The sequence below is a fragment of the Onychomys torridus genome, chromosome 6 (genome assembly GCF_903995425.1).
Source record: "Onychomys torridus chromosome 6, mOncTor1.1, whole genome shotgun sequence".
NCBI classification, from domain to species: domain Eukaryota; kingdom Metazoa; phylum Chordata; class Mammalia; order Rodentia; family Cricetidae; genus Onychomys; species Onychomys torridus.
Window position 1 is genome coordinate 134,352,557 of NC_050448.1, and position 22,479 is coordinate 134,375,035.

Genomic DNA, 22,479 nt, shown 5'->3' on the forward strand with positions numbered 1-22,479 from the left:
TCTTTTGAGGATCTTTCTATGTAGCTCAGGTTGGCCTCTAATAGATGAGAATCCTTATGTCTGAGTCCCTTATCCTCTTTAGAGTTGAGATTCCAAGCATGAACCCCTGGAATGTTATCATTTTTAAGATAAGGACTGCATTTACTCATGCTGATTTACTATTTGCTATGCTGAAGTGAACACATAGCTGAATTTATAGGAATATGTGTTTGATTCCTGTAGGATTTTTAAATCTGAGCAGGCTTGCTTCTGTTTCTGTGAGAACTGGATGTTTGTAATGATTGATGTGATTAGTGGGATACTGACATTTCAAAACAAAAACTAGTAACCACAAATGAAAACACCTTTTTGTAATAAAGACTCTAGTACACCAACATTTATGGATCCCTTCCTTTAAATAAAATAAAATGCTGTAAGGTGTGTAAATGAGTGGCAATTTTCTACTGTTCTACTAGTTGGTGCATGGTATTCTTGACTGAGTGCCTGAGCCTGAGTTGGGAGTCTGTGTTCAGAGACTTCCTGAGAGAGCTTATATATGGATATATTGTTTGAAAACCTTTTAGAAGGCTCCTTGCCTTGGGCTATACTTCCTTTTGAGGCAATTCCATTTTTGTTTTCTCAGTTAACATTCTAGAAATCAAACCATGTCTCTGGAGGTCACAGCTGTGTGTAAACCATGGCAGTGAAGAAGTACACACACTGTAGTATTTGGATATAGTCCTCTGGAGTGCCCTTCCAATCACACTTGCCCATGGTTTGACCTGCATTTCTGACAAACTACTCAAAAGTAGAAAGCACATGTTAAAAATCCTCTGGGCACAAGTTCCTACTTAACACATGATCTCCCAGGGGCACAGCCTTGTTCAGTTACACTTTTAATCAACCTGTCTGGTCTGACTGCAATATTTAACATACATTGCTGTAGGCTTTAGTGTGAGTGTAGAGAAATAGTCCATACCTGGATGCCAAGCCCCACAACCTGCCACTCACTAATGTTATACTTAAATATGATTCTTCATTGTAAAAACTGAAGCAATCATTAAAATCATCCTTTGAAATCCATGGGGTAGAGGTAGTCTGCCTGATAATTGCAAAGCTTAATTAAGATTGAGGACCTCAAATCATAAATGCTTAAATGAAAAGTCCAGAGAACCTGAAATGGCAAGTATGCTTTGAAAAAAGTATTGATTTGTCTGAAAGCTTTAAGTTAGTGTCATGATCAATGCTTTCTTATGATTTCTGTTCTGTGACATGATTACTAATTGTCATTGATATTTAATGTTGATAATATCCTGGGAGCTGAGGAAGACCAAACACTGCATAACACTGAAATTTGATGAGTGTTGTGAGATATTTTGATCACCCTACAGTATTCTGAGACTGCTAAATAAATAACAGTTAAATGAAGGTTACCCCGAATCAGGGGGGCAGAGCCAGTGATTAACTGACTGGACTCAGCCATAGAGAAGCTGGCAATTTGGAATCATTTATTTTTAAAATTTCAGAGCATTTTATTTTATTTAACCTATGAATGTTGGTGTACTAAAGTCTATTATTACAAAAAGGTATTTTCATTTGTGGTTACTAGTTTTTGAGAAGACACACAGGAAGGTAAGTGCAAGGACTAGAGTTTGAGCTTCCTTTTGGTTCTGGGAAGAGGTAAGACATGTATCTTTTGCAGTGTCTCTAGCCAAAAATCAAGCTCAGCTAGTTGCTACTCAGCCTCTCTGAGCTAGCTGGTTTTCACCCAGCCTTCGAATCCCAAGTCTTCTTGACAAATAAAATGATAGAGACTTAATTTAAACCTACATATCATGGCTGGGCTCTGCCATGGCTGTGGAACCAGACCAGTGGGGTACTGACTACAGAACCATGGGGCCTCAGACAATAATTAAAATATAGTAGATTCACATACAGCCTCTAAGCAGACAGAAAAACATCATTTGGCATCCAGTGTGGACCAGGGCTTCTGGTATCATGGCCCTGGCTCTCCCTTCTTCTGCTACCCTGATTCAAGGTAAACTTCATTTAACTGTCATTATTTTAACAGTCTCAGAGTGACACAGTATGATCAAAATATTCCACAACAGGTGAGTATCTTACCCAGCAAAAGGCATTTTTAGGGTGAATTATGGGTGCAAAAAATTTTTGAAAGATCCATTGTCAGTTCATTATTTTAAGAAAAATTATGCCTTGTCCATCCTCAATAAGTAAAAACCAACTACATTTTTAAGGTCACCAGTGTGTTCATAAAACTCATTATAACTGATATCACACATTTGTAAGAACCAGAATAAGAAATTTACCCAGGAGCATAAAATCAAGCATTTAACACTGAACTTGTAAATTCTGGATGGTGCAAACAGGTATGGTGAAAGATCTGTCCATAGACATGGGAAACAGAATCATTTGCAACTAGGTCCTAGTTTATGATCTAATATTAGCATACCCCACAGAAGACTCCATGGAGGGATAGAGACAAAGCTGATTTAAATATAATCTGAGATACAGTTTGACACAGTACAGCCTTTGTACTACATGATCACAGAAAAGAGCCACTGGGCACAAGCTGGGGGACACAGAGGGCTTCTCATTGACAAGTGATCACAGTTTGAATGTGCCTAAATCCAAGATATTTGAGGAAATTGTTTTAGAAAGTCATTGCTAGATTAAATAACAGTATTAGATGTTGGTAAAGACATAGAGTTTAAAAAACAAAAACAAAAACAACAGACTACAGTGATAACCTAGAACTGACAGCAAACATCTTGGTTTAGGTGTCATTGAGAGACAATGGTGAAAAAAAGGGAAGTGAGATTTACTGAGAAGGCATTATTCTAGATTTCACCCCAAGCGAGTAAAAATGGGCCAGTTCAAGTTAGTGTCCACAGAAGCAGACTCTGACTGAGACCAAATTTGAAGAAGTAATAGTTTGTGTGAGTATATTATACAAATATAAGAGTAAGGAACAAAATAAGCAAGGGAAAGATGCAAGTAATGGGTGGTAGGGATGTTCTACTCTGGGAAGCTAAGGCTCTGTTTTGAGGAGACTTTAGAAGATACTTTGGATGCTAAGGTCCAGGTAGGGGATGGGAGGCAATCTTCAACAGGCACAAACTCTTCTCTTTGATTTCTTGTTACTAGTTCCTTTTAGAAGTCTCTTTCTCAATTCACTGTTGTTTGTTTATGTCCTTTGGAGACTTTTTCAAAATTGTTCATGATTAATTTGATTCTTTCAGTGTTTCTAATTTTGTCATCAGATTGAGTATTACATGGTTATTTTGTCTGCTAACATCTCTTACAAAGAGGGAAGCTAATGTTTCTCAAATCAATGCGTGAATGAGACTTCTGGAAAGGTGGCCGTGAGATCCTCCTCAGTGTGTGGGAACTAAAACTCCATTCTCAGTGATAAGAATGATCATGAGTTCATTGATGATCTGATATGAAATCCTATACATTCCACCCTACTGTGATAATAACACCATGTTGTTTTCTATTTCCTGCCTCAGAAAGCTCAATTATTTCCTATTTCCTACTTAATTTATTCTAAACTTCTCTAACTTTTAAATCCTTCTATAATCTGGACAGTTAGATTATTCTTGCATCCTTATGAAAAAATACTGAATTAACATATTACAGGGCAAAAGAAATGCTCCCTAAAGTGATATAGTATAATGACTTTCAGGTTGATTACTGTTAACAGTTAGTTTAATATTAGGAAACAGCATGATCTAGTCACTCAAAATACCAATGTGAAAGTCCATATGAGGATAAATGTGATTTCTTGGGCATTTGGGGTTTGGAGGTTGGGGATTGGTATGAACACTAGAAACTGATGCAGTATGTTTCTGAATACAAAAGACAAGGGCATGCAGAGTGCCACAGGCAGGGAAAGGCATTTCCTTTTATTCCTGTACACACCATGTATTTTGCTCTAGATGGCTGGATCTGAAGATAAAACACACATATATAGAAGCAAATTGGAACTGCTAAGGATGAAGACAGGAGCAAGATAACAAGATAATGTAATACTGTTCATGTTGCTCAGGATATAGGGATAATTTCATTTTGGATGCCTCACTGGTGCTTCAAGAAACAGTCATTAGCTTGATCACATACCTTGACCAAAGCAAGGAAATAATTTAGTATTAGGCCATGCAACAAAATAGCTGAAAGAGACCTTAGCCTCAGTCCTGGATGGCAGAATCACCCAAAAATTAAATGAGGTTGTGACCATTTTTTAGAGGTGACAGGATAAGAAATGAGCAGCATCTATTGACTAAAAGTATTTAATGCCTGAGATATAAAGTGGCTCTGTAAGAAGAGTGCTGGCCTAGTGTGCACAAAGCTCTGAGTTTGATCCTCAGCACTACATAAACCAGGCAATGACTCAGCCTTTTAGTTCCAACACTTGTATGGTGGGGGCAGGTGGATCAGAAGTTCAAAGTCATCCTCCACTATATAGAAATTTGAAGGCCATCCTGGGCTACATGAGACCATCTTTCAAAAGAAATTATTTGGTGCATTTCTCTATGCTATCCTTCTCCTCTTGGTGAGAAGATTGTACTTTCTGTCTTCAGTGTATCTTCTAGGCAAGAAATTCACTCCAGCTGATGAAGCATAAGCCAATTATGAGCCTGAAGAACCTGCTTCAATCCACTGGTGTTCTTCTATCTATGGCAAGCCTCGGCTGTGGATTCCATTGAAAAATTGATTATGGAACAAAGATATGGTGGATCTAAGCTAGAGGCCAATGTGAGTCAGTGTGCCATCATCCTGGGAAATACACTTTTGATCTGACACTGAGGTATTAAAGCTGTTCATTATACAGTGATAAAGTTGTGCAAGAACTATAAAAGTGTCTTCCAAATTCTGGAAAAGCTTGCAAACTAAAAACTGAAATTATGAAGAAAAGTATCTTCTAGGAATAAATTGGAGTTTAATATGAGAAAAATGTATAAATGGTATTATATATATTAGTAACACTCAAAAGAATTTGACCTTTTAGTACATGAGGACACATGATTCCAATACCAGTGAGAAATGAATTGCTCTATTATGATTTTAATTAAAACACATAGGAAAATTAGTAATGGTTCATAATGTTTAAGAAAACTTTGGCTTTCTATACCCACAGATATATAACCAATTAGATATGGAGTTATTTCAGTCCTTGGGAGCTTTGTTTATTATATCAGGGCTTAAATGTACAATAAATACATAAAAGCAAGTGTATTATAGTTATGAATGAAAGAAAATACTTTTAAAATGGAAGAAAGCCTATAACTAAGTCTTGAGAGATTTATAAACACAATAATTTTGTGTTCAATTAGAAATATTCAAAAAACTAGGTTTAATTAAAAAATTTTAAACTTTCAAAAATAAAAATTTCCATTAGATCTGAAGTTTTTCCTAGGTATAAAAGCCATTCTAGAATACTAGAAATTCAGAGCAAAAGTCATGGTGACACTGTGACATAGTTCACATTTTATAGATAGGAAAATGAAGGCTCATGTTGCCAGAGCCAAAGTCAAGGGAATTTAATCAATTTGGTAATTCTATAATTTACTAGTGGACTTTCCAATGTTTTGTAACATATATTCTTTTTCTTTGGGTTTTTAAAAAAATCAATGTACAGAAAAACAAAGATGGTGGCAGACACTGGCACCCTCAACTACCCATCAAGCATCTGAGATCTGAGAAACCAAGAGTCTGAAAGAGTTTAAGGACTCAGAGAGACCCATGGAGGCTCCCAGGGAATGACATAATGGCAAAAAAGGTGTCTGGGGGGACTGCAATAGCTCTAGAACAACTGAAAAAAATGGCAAGTCTTACAGGAAGATGCTTTTTAAATATGGACTTGCACAATTGGAAGGGAAGATGGAAGAACAGAACCACAAGCATACCCTTTGCTGCTGCATATCAGCCACCAGGCTACAAGCACAAACGTCATTCCTGATGATCCCTGGGGTTGCCAGCACCAACTACAGGGAGATGTGTGGCTCCCTAGAGCTCCTGCAGAAACAGGTCATTGCTGAATAGGACTCAACCTAGGCCCCCTAGCTGGATTCAGGCCTGTTGCCTGCTTGCCCTGCTGGGAGATGGAAAGTGTAAGGCAGCAGCAATGCCCACAGCCTACAGGCATAGCAGTCTTGGTGTCTATACTGAGGAAAGGGTGGTGTGCAGGAACAGGGTGGTGTCCATTGACCTGGAGCTCTCACAGAGACATGTCTGTTGCTGAGTAGGGATGGCTGCCAACATGGAGCTGCTGTGGCTACTTGCCCTCCTGGAAGACCAAGAGTGCAGGGCAGCAGTGTGCAGGCTACAAGCACAAAGGTTGAGCCAGGTGAGTCTCATGGCAGCAGATATCAGGGCAGGGAGGTGTGCAGCAACCAGGAGCTAGCACAAAACCTGTCACCAAACACCCTGCCTAGCTTCAATATCACCTTGGCTCTAGACAACAGCAGGATATCTGAGATGAATCTTAGTAATAGTCCAGTATTTATAGGTGCTTCAGAAACCAGATACTTTGAATCAGAGCAGTGACTCATTGCAGTGAATATTTGGATACAAAACTGTCTGGCTAATACATATATTGACACGCTGAAGTTTCCAATGCCACTGCAATGAATAAATATTTGATGGAGGGATAAATAAATAAAGATAGAGGGATGTAGCTAGTGATAAGTGAGTGGTAGAGAGAAGTGTAACTAGATATGTAACTGAGGTGATAAATATGAGAGAAACCTGCAGTGGATGGGGTAAACATGTTGTTGAGTAGGTCCAACAAGGTGGTATGCATATGCCTGAAGCTTGTACTCTGACTCAGCACTCCTTACCCCCAACACATGCTGCCACTGAAGGCTATGTACGTGTCTGTGGTCCTACTGCAACCAGGGTCTGGGTTGATGTCTGTGGCATTTGTTACCAACAAAAGCCATGTGGATGTCTTGGGCTGTGCTGCCACCAAGCGCCATGTCTGGGTCCATAGTCCTTCTGTTGCTGGGTTCTGTGTTGATGTCTGTGGCCCATGTTGCCACAGAGGGTCATGTGGATATCCTTGGTCTAGGCCGCCACTGAGGGCTGTGAGATAGTGTCCATAGCCTGTGCAGCAGCAGAGGGCTGTGTCGATATTTGTGCTCTGTGCTGACACTGGAGACCATGCTGAGGTCCAGGTCCATGGCAAGTCTTGATGCTAGAGACCATATGGCTGTCTGCCAGAAACCATATGTAAGCTGCTTCTGCCGCATGGTTGATGACTGCAGACTCACAATTAAGAAAGAGGGACATAGAAGGCTTCTGTGACAACTCCTACCCTCTACCTCCCCCAGGCCTGAAAAAGTAACAACCTCTCTACAATTGATGGCTTCTAGCAGGAGTGTAGGTGGGGGACTCAATTTTCTTTAAGGGGCTGGCTTGCCACAGAGTTTGACCATGCTCCAGTGATTATATGGGTAACATAAATTGGATTTCCTCCTCCTCCTCCTCCTCTTGCTCCTCCTTCTTCGCAGGGGCCAGGGGGGTGTGGTGGGGTGGTACCTCACAAGATTGTAGGGGTGGACCTGTGAGGACTGGGAAGTGTGTGTAATCAGGGATCATGACATGAAATTCCCAAATAATCAATAAAAACATTATGAAAAAAATCAATGTACATTTGTTTTCAAAAGTTCTACAGCTAAGAGATTAGAACTTGACTGTGATGGTCTGAATGAGGTTTTTGTTTGTTTGTTTTGTTTTTAGTTTTTTGAGAAAGGATTTCTTTGTGTGTATTCTTGGATGTCCTGGAACTCACTCTGTAGACCAGGCTGGCCTTGAACTCACAGAGATCTGCCTGCCTCAGCCTCCCCAGTGCTGGGATTAAAGGTATGTGCTACTACTGTTCAGCTGGCTGGTGGTCTGAATAATAGGCTAATGGGCTCATATATTTGAGTAGTTAGTCCCCATTTAGTGGGACTGTTTAGAAAGGATTAAGTGATATAGCCTTATTGGAGGAGGTGTGTCTTTGAAGGTAGGTTTTCTCTCTCTGACTTTTAGTTAAGGGTGTAGGCTCTCAGCTACTGCTCAGTGACATTCCTTCCTGCCTGCCTGCTGCCATGCTCCCCACGGTGACAGTCATGAACTCTAACCCTCTGGAACTGGAAGTCCCAATAAACTTTTTATTCTCAAGTTGCCTTGGTCATGGTGTCTTCACAGCAATAGAAAAGTAACCTTTCAACAGTTGTGATCCAAGAACTCAGGAGGCTGAGGCAGGAGGGGCACAGGTTTCAAAGCCATTCCAACTACGTAGTAAAACTGCCTCCAAAATACAGAAATGTCTTCTAATAACCAAGCACAAATTTTTAAGTGAGAGGAAGGCTAATAAGTCTTTAGGAGGGAAAGAATCTTAGAAAACTCAGAAAGTTTCAAGACTCATGAAGACCATCACCAAGATTAGTTAAGCAATAAACAATTACTGGTAGAGGAAACTCTTGGGTGAAGCTTCATACAAGTTGTGTAGGGAGCTCCAGGGATGAAGCTTTCATGAGTCATCACCCATGGTAGAGTGGGAGTTTTCCAGGATGCAGGCTACTGTAAATAATCTTTCACTCATGCTCTCCAATCAGCTCATTGGGTCATCAAGCTAGATTTGGGTAGTGTTATTTCTATGGTCTTTATGGTTCCTTGACTGGAGTGAATTTGTTCATGTCCTCAAGATAAAGTCACACAATTCAGATCTTACTAGAGTAGAAGAAAATTGGTCATTGGTTAATGTCTCTTTTGAAAATTCCTTCCTTCCCAGGTGAATATATTTTCTTTAAGAAGAGATTTAGCTGACACAAAATGCTAAGAAAAAAAGAAGTGTATGCCTAGTAAGTGCTCAATAACTGATCATTGAGCCAACAAAGAATATGTACACAATGTAAGCATTAACTTTATTATTTTATTGTTCTCCCCCACCTATCTTTCAGGAAAGAATTTGACAGCTAAGGGGTGATGTAAACTAGTATTTAATAAAGAAAATATAATCATGAGAAGTAGACAGAAAGGAGAGTGCAAAACATTATTTAAGACTAAGAGACATTGCTGTGGATATCGCTCTGTGTAAATAAAGTTCTGATTGGCCAGTGGCCAGGCAGGAAGTATAGGCGGGACAAGAGAGAAGAGAATTCTGGGAAGTAGAAGGCTGGAGAGAGACCGCCAGCCGCCACCATGAGAAGCAACATGTAAAGACACTGGTAAGCCACGAGCCATGTGGCAAAGTATAGACTAACAGAAATGGGTTAATTTAAGATAGAAAAAGTAGATAACAAGCAGCCTGTCATGGCCATACAGTTTATAAGCAATATAAGTTTCTGTGTGCTTTCTTGGTTGGGTCTGAGGAACTGTGGGACTGGCAGGCAAGAGAGATTTGTCTTGACTGGGCCAGGCAGGAAAACTCTAACTACAAGACATATTGTAACTTAGTATTGAGTGAAAATGAGGGACAGTAAATGAGTGAAAATAAAGTGTGAACATCTCTGTTATAAGTGAGCACATCTATTCAAGAATTAAAAGATGTTTGATCTGTTTATTTATGCATCTTGTAACCTAAAGTATCTATAAGCAAGAGCATTGACCAAAGTTTTTCTTCCAGAAATGAATAAAAAAATCATATATTAAATAATAAGGAATAGTAACTAAAATGAATGCATATTATGACAAAGATTTATTTTTCTTTGTCTTAAAACATTAGATGATTATTGATAGTGAAGTATGTGTTTTTAACCACTTACAAAAGTAATGCCAGTAGAGACTTACTTCTGTAAGAATGTTCGACAAACCAGGAAAAGATAAAAATAAAATTCATCAAACAATTAAAAATTAAAAGCTGAACTCTAGGCAGACAGATGAGCAAATGGGGAACAGGCACATTATGGGCTACTTAATGAAAGAGTAGATAATATGTAGCACCAGAAATATAAATTATGTCTATTTAATTAACAAAGAATTTGATTCTGGAGATTGCAATACATTTGTATGATGGTTACTCACACACCTGCTCACTCCTTCCTGACTGCAATTGATTTCTTTGTAAATACAAAAAGCCATTACAGCTACTTAATGCATATTATCCTATGCCAGAGATGCTCTGTATTCCACATCTTATCAGTCAGATCAGCAATATTTTCCCAAATGCCATAATTGTATATTCAACTAAAGATTACTTCCAGTGTTTATATTTTTCTCTCCAGTTTACTTCTCTGTCATTTTGCAGCAACCTTCAGTACACGTGTGTCTCCCATAGGTCAGTGAGTAACCAATGCTGAGAATCTGTACTTCAGTCTGGACTTGAAGAAACCCAGCTAGACCTCGAAGCCCTCTTCCTCCCACCAAGGAATATATCCCATGTATTTGAAGGTCCTATATGTTGTAGATATATCAATTGGGGTTGGACACCCAACCATCCATTGTTCCCTGCATTTTGACCATCTATGGATATCAACAATAGTCTCCATCTGCTGCAAAAGTAAGTTTCCTTGATGAAATGTGAGAGTGAAATTTTCTCTAGGTATAAGGATATATTTTGGAATGCAGTTATAAAGTATACTGGTTTAGAAGAGTAGCATTAGTAAGTTCTATTCCAGAGTCCATGGCATTACCAATCAATGACTTGGTTTATAGTACTAGGCTTGATTTCCCATCTGTTGATTCTTCATTAATTCCAATTAGACAATTATTGGTTACCCTAAAGATATAAGTACTGCTATTGTATTTTGGGGTATATTTTGCCATGCTGGTAACTCTCTGGTCCATAGGCTTTACAGCTAGATGTAACTAGAGAAAAAAAATCATCCTTATTAGGTAAGCCAGACCCAGAAAGACAAACATGTACTTACCTATAAGTGGATATTATCTGTAAAGGATAACCATGCTGTAATTCACAGACTCAGAGAGGCTAGGTAACAAGAAGGGCCCAAGGGGGAATGTATGAATCTCCCTGAGAAGGGGAAATAGAAGAGATCTATTGGATGGACTGGGGGCAGATGGGAATGAGAACATGAGTGTGGTGGTATTGTGTTCCCCAAAATATTGTGCACCCTAATAAACTTATCTGGGGTCAGAGAACAGAAAAGCCACAATATTAAACATAGAGGTTAGGTGGTGGCACTCACACCTTTAATCCTAGCATTTCAGAGGCAGAATTCCCTCTGGATTATTGTGAGTTCAACGCCACATTGGAAACAGCCAGGCATGGTGACACATGCCTTTAATCCCAAGAAGTGAGCTTTTAATCCCAGGGAGTGATGGCAGAAAGCAGAAAGATATATAAGGTGTGAAGACCAGAAACTAGAAGCATTTGGCTGGTTAAGCTTTTAGTTTTTTGAGCAGCACAGTTCAGCTGAGAGGCATCCAGTCTGAGAAAACAGAATCAGCTGAGGAATTGGTGATGTAAAGTTGGCTGTGGCTTATTCTGCTTCTCTGATCTTCCAGCATTCAACCCAATACCTGGCTCTGGGTTTGTTTTTATTAATAAGACCTGTTAAGATTCATGCTACATCTACCTGGCTCAGGTTTGATTTTTTTAATAAGAACTTTTTAAGATTCCTGCTACACATGAGGGATCAGGTTGGGGACGTGAATGAAGGGGGAGAGTATTCAAAGAGATGACTGGAAATGAGGTGCATTTTGGGGTCAGGTAGAAACCCGGGGCAAGTGAAACTCCCATGAATCTACAAGGATGATCCCAGGTAAAAGTCATAGCAATAGAGGATACATAGTCTCAACTGGCCATCTCCTATAATCAGATTGGTAAGTACTCTAAATGTCATCAGACAGCCTTCATTCAGTAACTAATGGAAACAGATTCAGAGACCCACAGCCAAACAAACACTGGGCTGAGCTTGGGAATCCTGCTGAAGAGAGGGCAGAAGGATTGTAAGAGCCAGAGGGGTCAAGAACTTCACAAAAGCATCTACAGAGACAACTAATCTGGCTCAGAGGAACTCAAAGAGTCTGATCAACAGCCAGGAAGCCTACATGGGACCAACCTAGGCATCCCACATATATGTGACAGTTGTGTAGCTTGCTCTATTTGTGGGACTCCTAACAATGAGAGCAGGGGCTGTCCCTAAAGCTTTGGCTGGCTCTTGGGAACCTATTTCTCATCCTGGATTGCCTTGCCCAACCTTAATGCAAGAGGAGGTGCCTAGTCTTACTGAAACTTGATATGCTATGCTTTGATGATACCCATAGGAGGCCTCCCCCTTTATGAACAGAAACAGAGGAGGAGTGGATGGAGGTGTGGAGGTTGGGTGAGGAAATGGGAGGAGTGGAGGGAGGGGAAACTGCAGCTAGGATGTAAAATAAGTAAATAAATTAAATTAAAAAAGTTTTTTCTACAGGTAGAAAATTATGAAAAAGATAATAGTTTATAAAAAGCTTTAAGCCAACTTTGTGGCCAACACATTCTATGCCAGAGGCTGCCTGGAAGTGGCATCCAGCCAAAGCAATGTGGGTGCCAGCCAGAGTGTGGCTGAGTGCAGAGCAGTCACATTTGCTCTGCAGTGTTGACATCAAAAGACAGCGGTAAGGATCAATGTGCTCATGACATGATCTGTGTCATTTCACAGGAACTGACAGACACATGGTGTGCCAAATGCTACAAGTGAAAACACCATGACATCTGAGCAGAAAGAGGTAACACTATTCAATCTTTGGGTACCTAAGCAAATGGCTCAAAAAGTCACATATATTTTTGTTTTGTTAACTTAATAAGGAAGCATTTGTCTGTGTTCTGTACTACAGATGCCCAGAATTGCACAAAATAAAATACAATGCCTGGTTTTTGGACATAGGGGATAAAATGTAGTTGAACTTACAAGCATGACTTAAAAATTATTAATTCAAAGATTTTATGAGTTTTATTTGTGTGAGAACAGCATTAATTCAATCAATTAAAATATTAAAATGGACTCTTTCCTTCAGCCTGTGTGATACTCCAGGTATCATTTTGGAATCATTTAACACAAGCACCCTTTGTGTATTAATTTGAAAAGAATGTTTCAATGATCTTAAAATCATCCATAAACCTAGATATTCCAAATATACCAGAAAATATTTCCTGTTTTTCAAGACTTTTAATTCACAAGAACACTTACATATTCTAGACTTGAAAACAGTCTTATGCTTGTTGGAGTTTGGATTGTTAATGGATCCATCAGGAATCACTAAGAGACATGAATTCATAAATATGTAAGTGGCTTAAAATGCCATCAACTTAATGATTTTGGTGGAAGAGAACAAAAATGGAAGTAGGTATTTTTTTTTTAAATGAAGATTCTTCTGTTAGTCATTAATTTATTCAATGGACAGATATTGCCAAGCATCTTCACACACCCAGCCCTGTGCTCTATGATGTTGGTAACCATGGAGCCATAGGGGCACCATCCCTGCTTCCCCCAGAGAGAAGAGTTAGCACCCTACCATTTTGTTAGGAGTTTTTTCTGCTTGAAGCTGTGGTTGTACACTTCAGAAAGCTGACGTATTTAACACACCGTGGTTTCCTAACTGATAATCTTAGTTTCTTATACACAGAATATGATCTGACAATTTAGAGAGGAAGTTCTTTGAAGCCTAATATTTATCTTTTATCCATCATTTTTAAACCACAAGGACAATATTATCTATTTCAAGTTAGAATATATCCTGAGCTGAATGCAGATCACCCGATTTTACGGCTACAGATGTAGCAGGTAGAAGCCTGGAGGATAACAGAGAAAACTCTCTGGAAATGTCTGAACTCCTGAAATGGAAAGTTGGTGATTTCAGATCTTTGGGGCTGAATCACAGAAATGGTGTCATTCAAGAGGGAGTACATAAACTCCCTCTACTGATTTCCTAGACTTTTCTAGATCTTTGTATCTTCGGTGACTGTTTTACCCCTTCATCCCTTGGCTGGAGTAAAGAGGCCAAAACTAAGATATGGCAATTGTGATGACATTGTGTTCCCCAAAATATTGTGCACCCTAATAAACTTATCTGGGGTCAGAGAACAGAACAGCTACTAGATATAGAGGCCAGAAAATGGTGGCACACAGGCTTTTAATCCTATCACTTGGGAGGCAGAGATCCATCTGGGGCTCTGTGAATTTAAAGCCATGCTGGAAACAGCCAGGCATGGTGACTCGTGCCTCTAATCCTAGGAAGTGATGGCAAAACGCAGAAAGGTATATAAGGCATGAGGACCAGGAACTAGAGCTTATTAAGCTTTCAAGCTTTCAAGAAGCAGTTCAGCTGAGATTCATTCTGGATGAAGACTCAGAGGCTTCCAGCCTGAGGAAACAGGATCAGCTGAGGAATTAGCAAGGTGAGGTTTGTTTGCCTGATCTTCCAGCATTCATCCCAATACCTGGCTTCAGGTTTGATTTTATTAATAAGATTCATGCTATAGGCCATAGTGTTTTTTCCTGGGGCCTTGCTTTGCTCTTCTAGGAAGCAGTGAAGCCAACCTCACCCAGACAGATGCTTCCCAGTCTTTTTTTCCTGCTCACTGTGGTGGGGTGAAAGATGCAAAGGTGCCAGGTTAATGTGGCTTCTACTAGGAAACCCACACAAGACTGGACCCTTTGTTTCCTCATGGAGAAGAAGAGGAAGGCTATTATCTTCCCTTCCCACAAGCAGTTAATAGTTGCGAGAAAGAGATAGAGATTTTTCTTCAGTGGTGTAGCTTGTTGTTATTAGCCCTGCTGTAAGTAACCCTAAATAAACTTATTGGTTCTTCAAACTAGACCCCAGCAAATCCTTTCTTTGGTCTATTGTTGGTGCTCTGTCTAGCTGAATAGAAGTTATTTACTCTCCCCGGGAAAGTTACAAAACAGGAAGCCATATCATTGTGATGTGCATTAGCAAAGGGACACTTATGGAATAGTATCATAGTATTTACTGCAAGCCAGTAATTCTCTACAGGCTTTACTGTGCATCAACTCATATAATCTTTACTACTGTTCCCAATGAGGAAACAACACAGAAATAGTAAATTGAGTAAATTGCTTGAGTCACAAGACTAGCCATGAGTGAAGTTGTCAATCAAATGTAGACACCTTGGGCCAGCTTTGTGTTTCAGCTACTGCCAAAGACTGTGGCTCTACACTACCATCAGAGTAGTACATGAAAGGAGGATTTGTGAAGAAGGATTTGTGATGTGCTCTCATGTGAGTACACATCTTATTCCAGAGAAGGATACTATTCCCTCTCTCTTTGAGCTTTGGGAGTCAGGTTTCCATAGGACTCCTCATAAAACTTGTACTCTATTTCCTGAACACAAAACCAGAAGACTGGTGCTTGACTCACACTCAGAGAGAAGGAAACCCCAGTTTACTAGAGGTCCTAGTACTTGTCAATCTTTATGCATAAACAGTGTTTCTAAGCAAGTAAGGCATGGGTATCCCTACTCATCAGAAATAGGCCACACCAGAGAGCTCACTTGGGTCCATGTTTGGTTCTGAAGATACAACTGTCTAGTGAAATAGATGAACCCCCAGAGAATAGCTTGGAGGTTATGCCTCTATTACCAGATGCTGCCCAAGATATTGCAAGGACCTTTAGAAAGGAGATTGCCACCATAGAGTTCAGGTGAGAAGTTCTGCCAGGAAAGGGGTTTAAGGAAAGGCATAGCATGCATTCTTGTGGAGATCACTGAAACAAGTACTCAAGCCACATCCTCCAATGATACATTTTTCAGCAATAAATATAAATCTACAAAGGATAATTTTGGTAACTGAATTAATACCTGGTGTTGCTTTGGATGTGTCCAGGGATTTCAGTTTTAGTAAAGTGATTTTAGGGAAGATTGTAACTCATTGAAAATTCATTTCTGAGCACACAGAGCTATTTGGTCATCAGTATTCTGTCTCTGTTGGTGGAGTTGGGCTGTTCTCAGTCCACCTCATTGTCATTGCTTTCACTGAGCTCTTTGGAAGATTTTATTCTGAAAATGATTTCTGTGTCCTTCTAAGGTAAAAATGTTATACTCAGTATGAATTCCCTCCACCCATCAAAGATTAGTGAATTAACGTACAAGTAAAAAGTGATGGCCCAATCTTATGGTGAAGAACATTTCTTAGGGTGAAGAACATTTTCTTTGTCCTAAGTGGAATTAAAAATGCCTGATCCTTTATTGAAATTATTACATACTCAAAGCGAAGAGGAGAGGAGCAAAAGCCTGTTTGGAGCACATTGGCCTTTGAAAAGACCAAGTAACAGACCTGGAGATGTATAGGGGTAAGTGAGATGGTTTCAGCACACAGAAGTGAATGAGATAGTTTTGTTTTATATTTGGAACAGAACAGTGTAAAGTGAAAGTGTTTACTTTGGACGGAGAGAGAGATTTCCTTAGGAGAACATTTGCATTTTATAGTCTAGATTAGAAATCTAAAAAATAGAGTAGTAACCTGAAGCTTGCAGAAAAACAGATATTCAAATAAATGGATTAGACCTGTATCTGTGTAATCTAAAACAGAGATGTAGACAGGAGGACACAGGATTTAGAGAAATCTACAGAAGCTAAGATAGAATTTCAGAGACCAATCTGAAAGGAGTCTCCTAGAGGGACTGTCAAGGAAATTGTGATGGTGTGGCCACTGATAAAAATCCTGGAGTGATGAACAGCAACTAGGGAACTGTAGGTTGAAAAATAGTGGCAGAAAATCTGGACATATTTAAGAGTGGAGAGATAGCAAACCATCAACAACAAGAAAAATTCAGGGTTTTCTTAGGTAGGTTTCAAAAATCATTATTTCTATGGATTCCCATGTTGCCTTGCCTAAGGGAGCACTTGAGAAATTTATAACATTGGGCCAGAAAGACAACATCAGCACCAGAGGCATTTCACAGAAAGAGGAAGGCAGGGCTGTGAGAGGTCCCGTATGGGCTTGGAATTCACTATTAGTGGGAAGTTTCCTTTGGATGACATTCTTCAACACACAAATGTGGCAAGATTAGAGCAGGGAATAGTTTGGAAGACTTAGAATTTAAGTCAACAAGGGAAGTCATTTAAGTCAAATTCAGTCAGAACCTTGGAAAAAGAGTGGCCAGATGGATGAAGTAAACAAATGTTTCCTATGAAGATTAATGTGCTAGTGTGACTGAACCAAAGTGCCAGATATTCAGTTGACCTATGTTCTGGATGTTTATGTGAGATTGTTTTGCATATAGTTAACTTATAAGTTCTAGGCATAAGTTATCAGTAGGCTTTGTGGAAAACATATTGAGTTTGTAATATGGGTGGATATGTCAATTTAAGGCTTTAGCAGAAAAAATATTGAGTCTTCCTCTGCTAGTAGACATTGTTTGAACTTGAATTGCAATACTGGGTTTCAAGCCTGCCAGCTTACTGTGCCTGGCAACATCCACAATGAGGTGAGCCAATCCCTGAAAATAAATTTCTATATATACACATCCTGTCTGTTCACTTTCTCTTCAGAATCCTATGTGTCAGATAGATAATGAAGATACATACATACATGTATAAGTGTATTCTAAATATCACATGAGAAATACTTATACTAAAACTTTTATCTATCTAAAAATCTTGAAATTTTCATGGCAACCTCAACTTGAAGCATAGCAAGGAGTGATGAAATATTGCTTGCTTATTTTACTTCTGAAAAAAGATGCAACAGAACCAAATTCCATTACTGAAGAAAAGCAGGTTTCTTGAAGGAGTATCCCTATTCCCCACTAGGTCCCTTGGGACACACATTCTGAAATAGAGACAGCAGCCTTAGGTCAGGGTCTTGGTGAGGTTGATTCTTCCCAGGAAGATAAGAATGGCAGAAGCTGAGTGGACCTGAGTTCTACAGCAAGGCAGATGACAGAGGACACTGTGGCTCAAGGATCAGAGGCACTGGCCCTCCAGACTTGGGAGACAAACAAATATTCAGAATGCATATTTTCTCAGCAAGCAAAGGAGAATTTTAAAGTTTTGAAAGCTTGACATGGAACAGAAAAACATTGAAAACAAGCTCTGATGACTTGAGTGTCCAGTATTGCAAGTTTCTAAACTTTGCATAAAACACAAGTGTTTCTCAACCTCTCCAAAACAGAACCAGTGTTTTAGGAAACTCTGCATATGTTGCAAACAGTCTCTGAGTGGAAAGTTCTTCTAGTTGAGTGTACACATACACAGTTCATAGATTCTCAACAGTCTGTAGAACTGTGTATGTGTACACTCAACTAGAAGAACTTTCCACTCAGACTAGCTTTACTCCACTTTTCTTTCCTCTTCAGACTGTCAGGTTGGATTGTGCCTACCCACTGTAGAGAAAGGTAGTCTAATTTACTCAGTCTGCTAATGCCAGTGACAAACTCCTCTGGAACTATAGACATATAAAATTAATCTTTAGCTAAACATTGAGTATCAAGTTGACATTTAAAATGTACCTTGGCACTATTTATCATAAGCACCAGGGAGTAGAGAGAGGCACACAGACCCTGGGTGTGTATTTGGTAAATGAATGTAATTTGATGATATCTTGGTGACATGTAGCTTGGTGGCATAAAGGACATAATTTTAGAAAATAAAACATGATATGATGACATGTCAAGACTTTGCTTCAGAGTGCTCTTGGAATAAATTTATCATACATTTCCTTTCTGATCCTAGAATGACTCAATAGAAAGAAGAGTCTGATGTCTACAGGACAATGGGATGCTTTTTAGCTTGTGAAAGGCTTAATGATTACACTGAATAGATTGGGGGATAAAAATTATAGAAAACCTTAGAAATAGAGTTTTTTTCTGTGCTTATCTAGCCTCCCAACACTGTGTTGCTATTTGTATCTTAAGAGTTCCTAACAGCTCATGAATTAGAGGTTTGATTACCAGGAACTGTAGGGAAAATTTGGGCCAAACGATTGGTTAGAGATGATGTGGCTGCCAATAAGGATTATGAGACTCAGTCTGTTGCCTGTTTTTTGTTTGTTTGTTTGTTTTTTGTTTTTTTATATTTCCTAGCCATACAGTGAAGAGTTTTGTTATGCCACCTGATTCTGTTAAAGTGTGCTGCTTCCCTTTGGCCTTAGAGCCATAGGGCCAGTTATTAATAAAATGGAACTTTTAATAATGGAAATATTAAATAACCATTATCTGTGGTATTCACCATAGTAATGGTAAGCTGATTATCAGACTGTTACATACTTATATAAAAATTAAAGTTTTAAAAATTATATTTCTCTTTCTCTCTCTCTCTCTCTCTCTCTCTCTCTCTCTCTCTGTGTGTGTGTGTGTGTGTGTGTGTGTGTGTGTGTGAATGTATGCTTTCTGTGTGCCTGTGGTACTCAGAGAAGTGTGTCAGATGCCCTACAGCTGCAGTTACAGGTGAGTATGAACTACACAATATTGGTGCTGGGAATTAAACATAAGTGCTTTGGAAAAGCCCTAAGTGTCTTAGCTGCTGCCAACTTTTTAGATCCTTATATGACATTTTAAAATCTAATTTCTGATTCTAGATAGGAAGTGGAGCAGTTTACTCGATCTGTAAGAAGGAGTCCCTGCATCAGTATGCAGCCCTCTGTTTCTTTAGATGGAGATGATTTGGTAAATAAACATTACATAATTATTTTCTATAAAGAACTCCATTGTTGATCAAGAACAGAAAGGGAGAATGAGGAATAACAGACCATGATAAATGAAGACCACATGAGAACAGGAATAGGCAGAGTGCTGGAGAGGTCCCCAAAAATCCACAATGATACATCCTCTATAGACTGCTGGCAATGTCGAGAGAAAGCCTGATCTGACCTAGTCCAGTGATCAGATGGCTAAACACCCTAACTGTTGTGCTGGAACTCTCATCCAATAACTGATGGAAGTGGATGCAGAGATCCTCAGCCAGGCCCCAGGTGGAGCTCCAGGTGTCCAACTGTCGAGAAAGAGGAGGGTCTGCAAGAGCGTGAATTGTTCAATCCAAGATTGCAAAAAGCACAGGGACAAATAGCCAAACGAATGGAAGCACATGAATTATGAACCAAAGGCTGTGGAGCCCCCAACTGGATCAGGCCCTCTGGATAAGTGAGACAATTGAATAGCTTGATCTGCTTGGGAGGCATCCAGTCTGTGGGACCAGGATCTGTCCTTAGTGCATGAGCTGGCTGTTTGAAACCTTGGGCTTACACAGGGACACTTTGCTCAGTCTGGAAGGAGGTGACAGGACCTGCCTGTACTGAATCTACCAGGTTTAAATGAATCCCCAGGGGTGCCTTGATCCTGGAGGACATGGGAATGGAGGGGAGGGGCTGGGGGAAGGGTGGGGGTAGGGGCGGGAGGGGAGAGGACAGGGGAACCCATGGCTTGTGTATAAAATTTAAAATATATAATAATAAAGAAAAAGAAAGAAAAAAAAGGAAAGAAAAAGAAAGATTAAAAAAAAAAAGAACTCCATTGTCAAAAATCACATGCATGTAAATCATCAAAATGACAGTTGATCTCTAACTGCATGGCTGCTGTTGCTACTGGAATATAGAAGTACTCTATTGGATGTTATCAAATGCCATCTATCATTTTAGCTGTACCTACTACAATAGTAATTAAATTGTGTCTTTGATGATTATTTACTGTTTATGGAAGTGATTATATGTCAAAAGTTATGAGATAATACTAGAGATAAAACATTATAAAATGATACATAAAATATAACTGTTCTATCTGTAAGCAGCTTATAACTGAGGGGTCCAAAAGAGACATGGAGATTAAAGGATAACATGCACTTCAGTAAGTACCACATGACCATGCCAGGAACTATAGGAAGTACCACATGAACAACAGGGTTTGCAGGAAGTACTGCAAAAAGTAACATACAACTGCTGTGGGATGTTTTATATGCCAAATGCATTCCTCTGATTGGTTAGTAAATAAAACACTGATTGGCCAGTAGCCAGGCAGGAAGTATAGGTGGGACAAGAAAAAAGAGAATTCGGGAAAGCAGAAGGCTGAGGAGGGAGACTTGCCAGCTGCCACCATGACAAGCGAGATGTAATGGTATCGGTAAGCCACGAACCATGTGACAAAGTATAGATTAATAGAAATGGGTTAATTTAAGATAGAAGAAGTAGATAGCAAGAAGCCTGAGCCATTAGGCCAAACAGTTTAAATAATATAAGCTTCTGTGCTTTTATTTTATTAGTGGGCTACTGAACTGCTGGGGCTTAGTGGGACCTGGAGAAAAGCTCTCCAGCTACACAGACTACCTTAGGAACTGTAGAAAGTACTACAGGAAATACCACACAAACAAACCAGGAACTACAAAAAGTACTACAGGAAGACTTCAGGAAGTATATGAAAAGCTTGCTTTGTCCAAGGAGTGTCAGGAATGGAAGGAGGAGGTTCTGCCTTCCTTCAAGAGAACAGAGAGGCACCAGAAATGTGGTAGTGAAGGAGGGATAAAGAATAAAACAAGTCTAAACTGTGAGGGTGTTATTAGAAAGTCCTTTATCTGATAACACAGCAACCCTTTACCAAAATGTCTTAGATGAGACTTGCTTTTCAAAGCCTCCTATAAGTTTTCTGGATTTTATCTGTTCTTTGTTGTCAAAGATCTCCTGTTCTTTGGTTCCTCCAAGTCATGGATGCCAGTGGTTAAATCCCATTCACAGTGATGTACTTGTGACTGGACAGATTATATTTTAGGGTATGTTTGGTGAAAGCTCAAGTTCAACACAAACAGGTAAGTAGCTAGGTCACATGTAAGAGAAAAATAAATGATAGATGTTTTCTAAACATGTATCTAATGTGTCATCACAGGGGAGATGCTGCAGAAATAACAAGGTAGCTATATCAAAGCAAGGATACAGTGTTCTTTAAGTACGTTCTTTGCTGGGATTTTTATTATTATTATTATTACCGCCCTGCCTTGAGTGGTAAAATCGTTGAAACACATCTGAAATACTCCAGGTATTAGGTTTGTAGTAGCTCTTACTAATTTCTGAAGTGTAAGAATGTTCAAGCCATGAATCCAACTTTATTTAACCTTCCTCTAATCTTACTTTTATACTGTGATAAAATAGTCAGTGGAATGTGTTGATTATGTGTATGCATATAGCATTCAACTGAGTACAATTTCAGCTTTCTAATCAATTGGTTTATGTGATAGTCATCTTAGAACAGAACCTTAGCCATGAGAACTGGAGAGGCCTGGTCCCCTTGGACGAAGGACAAAGCTGAACTGCTGCACAGAGGTGGGCATCACACAGAAACAAGGACCCAATGAAGAAAATGCCTTCCACCCCTGTACAGCTTAGTTGATGCTGACCAGAGGACTGGAGCTCCACAGTCACTTCTTTGTTTGTTTTGCTATTTGAAATAGGGTCTGATTGTGTTGCTGAGGTTAGCCCATGATTTTCTATCCTGCTTTTATCTCCCTAGTGCTGAGATTCCAAACTTTCTAAGTCTTTTCCACCAAAGAAGCTCCTGCCTATATTGTATTCATATTCTGCACTGCTTTTCCTCTCTTTATCACAGAGTATC

The 22,479-nt window shown here is 39.4% G+C and overlaps 1 protein-coding gene across 12 annotated transcripts in view; it reads right to left on the bottom strand.

Annotated features, from left to right (window-relative positions):
* Positions 1–22,479, bottom strand: part of Lrrc7 (leucine rich repeat containing 7) — a 357,320-nt gene that overhangs the window by 324,215 nt on the left and 10,626 nt on the right. The window lies entirely within an intron of this gene.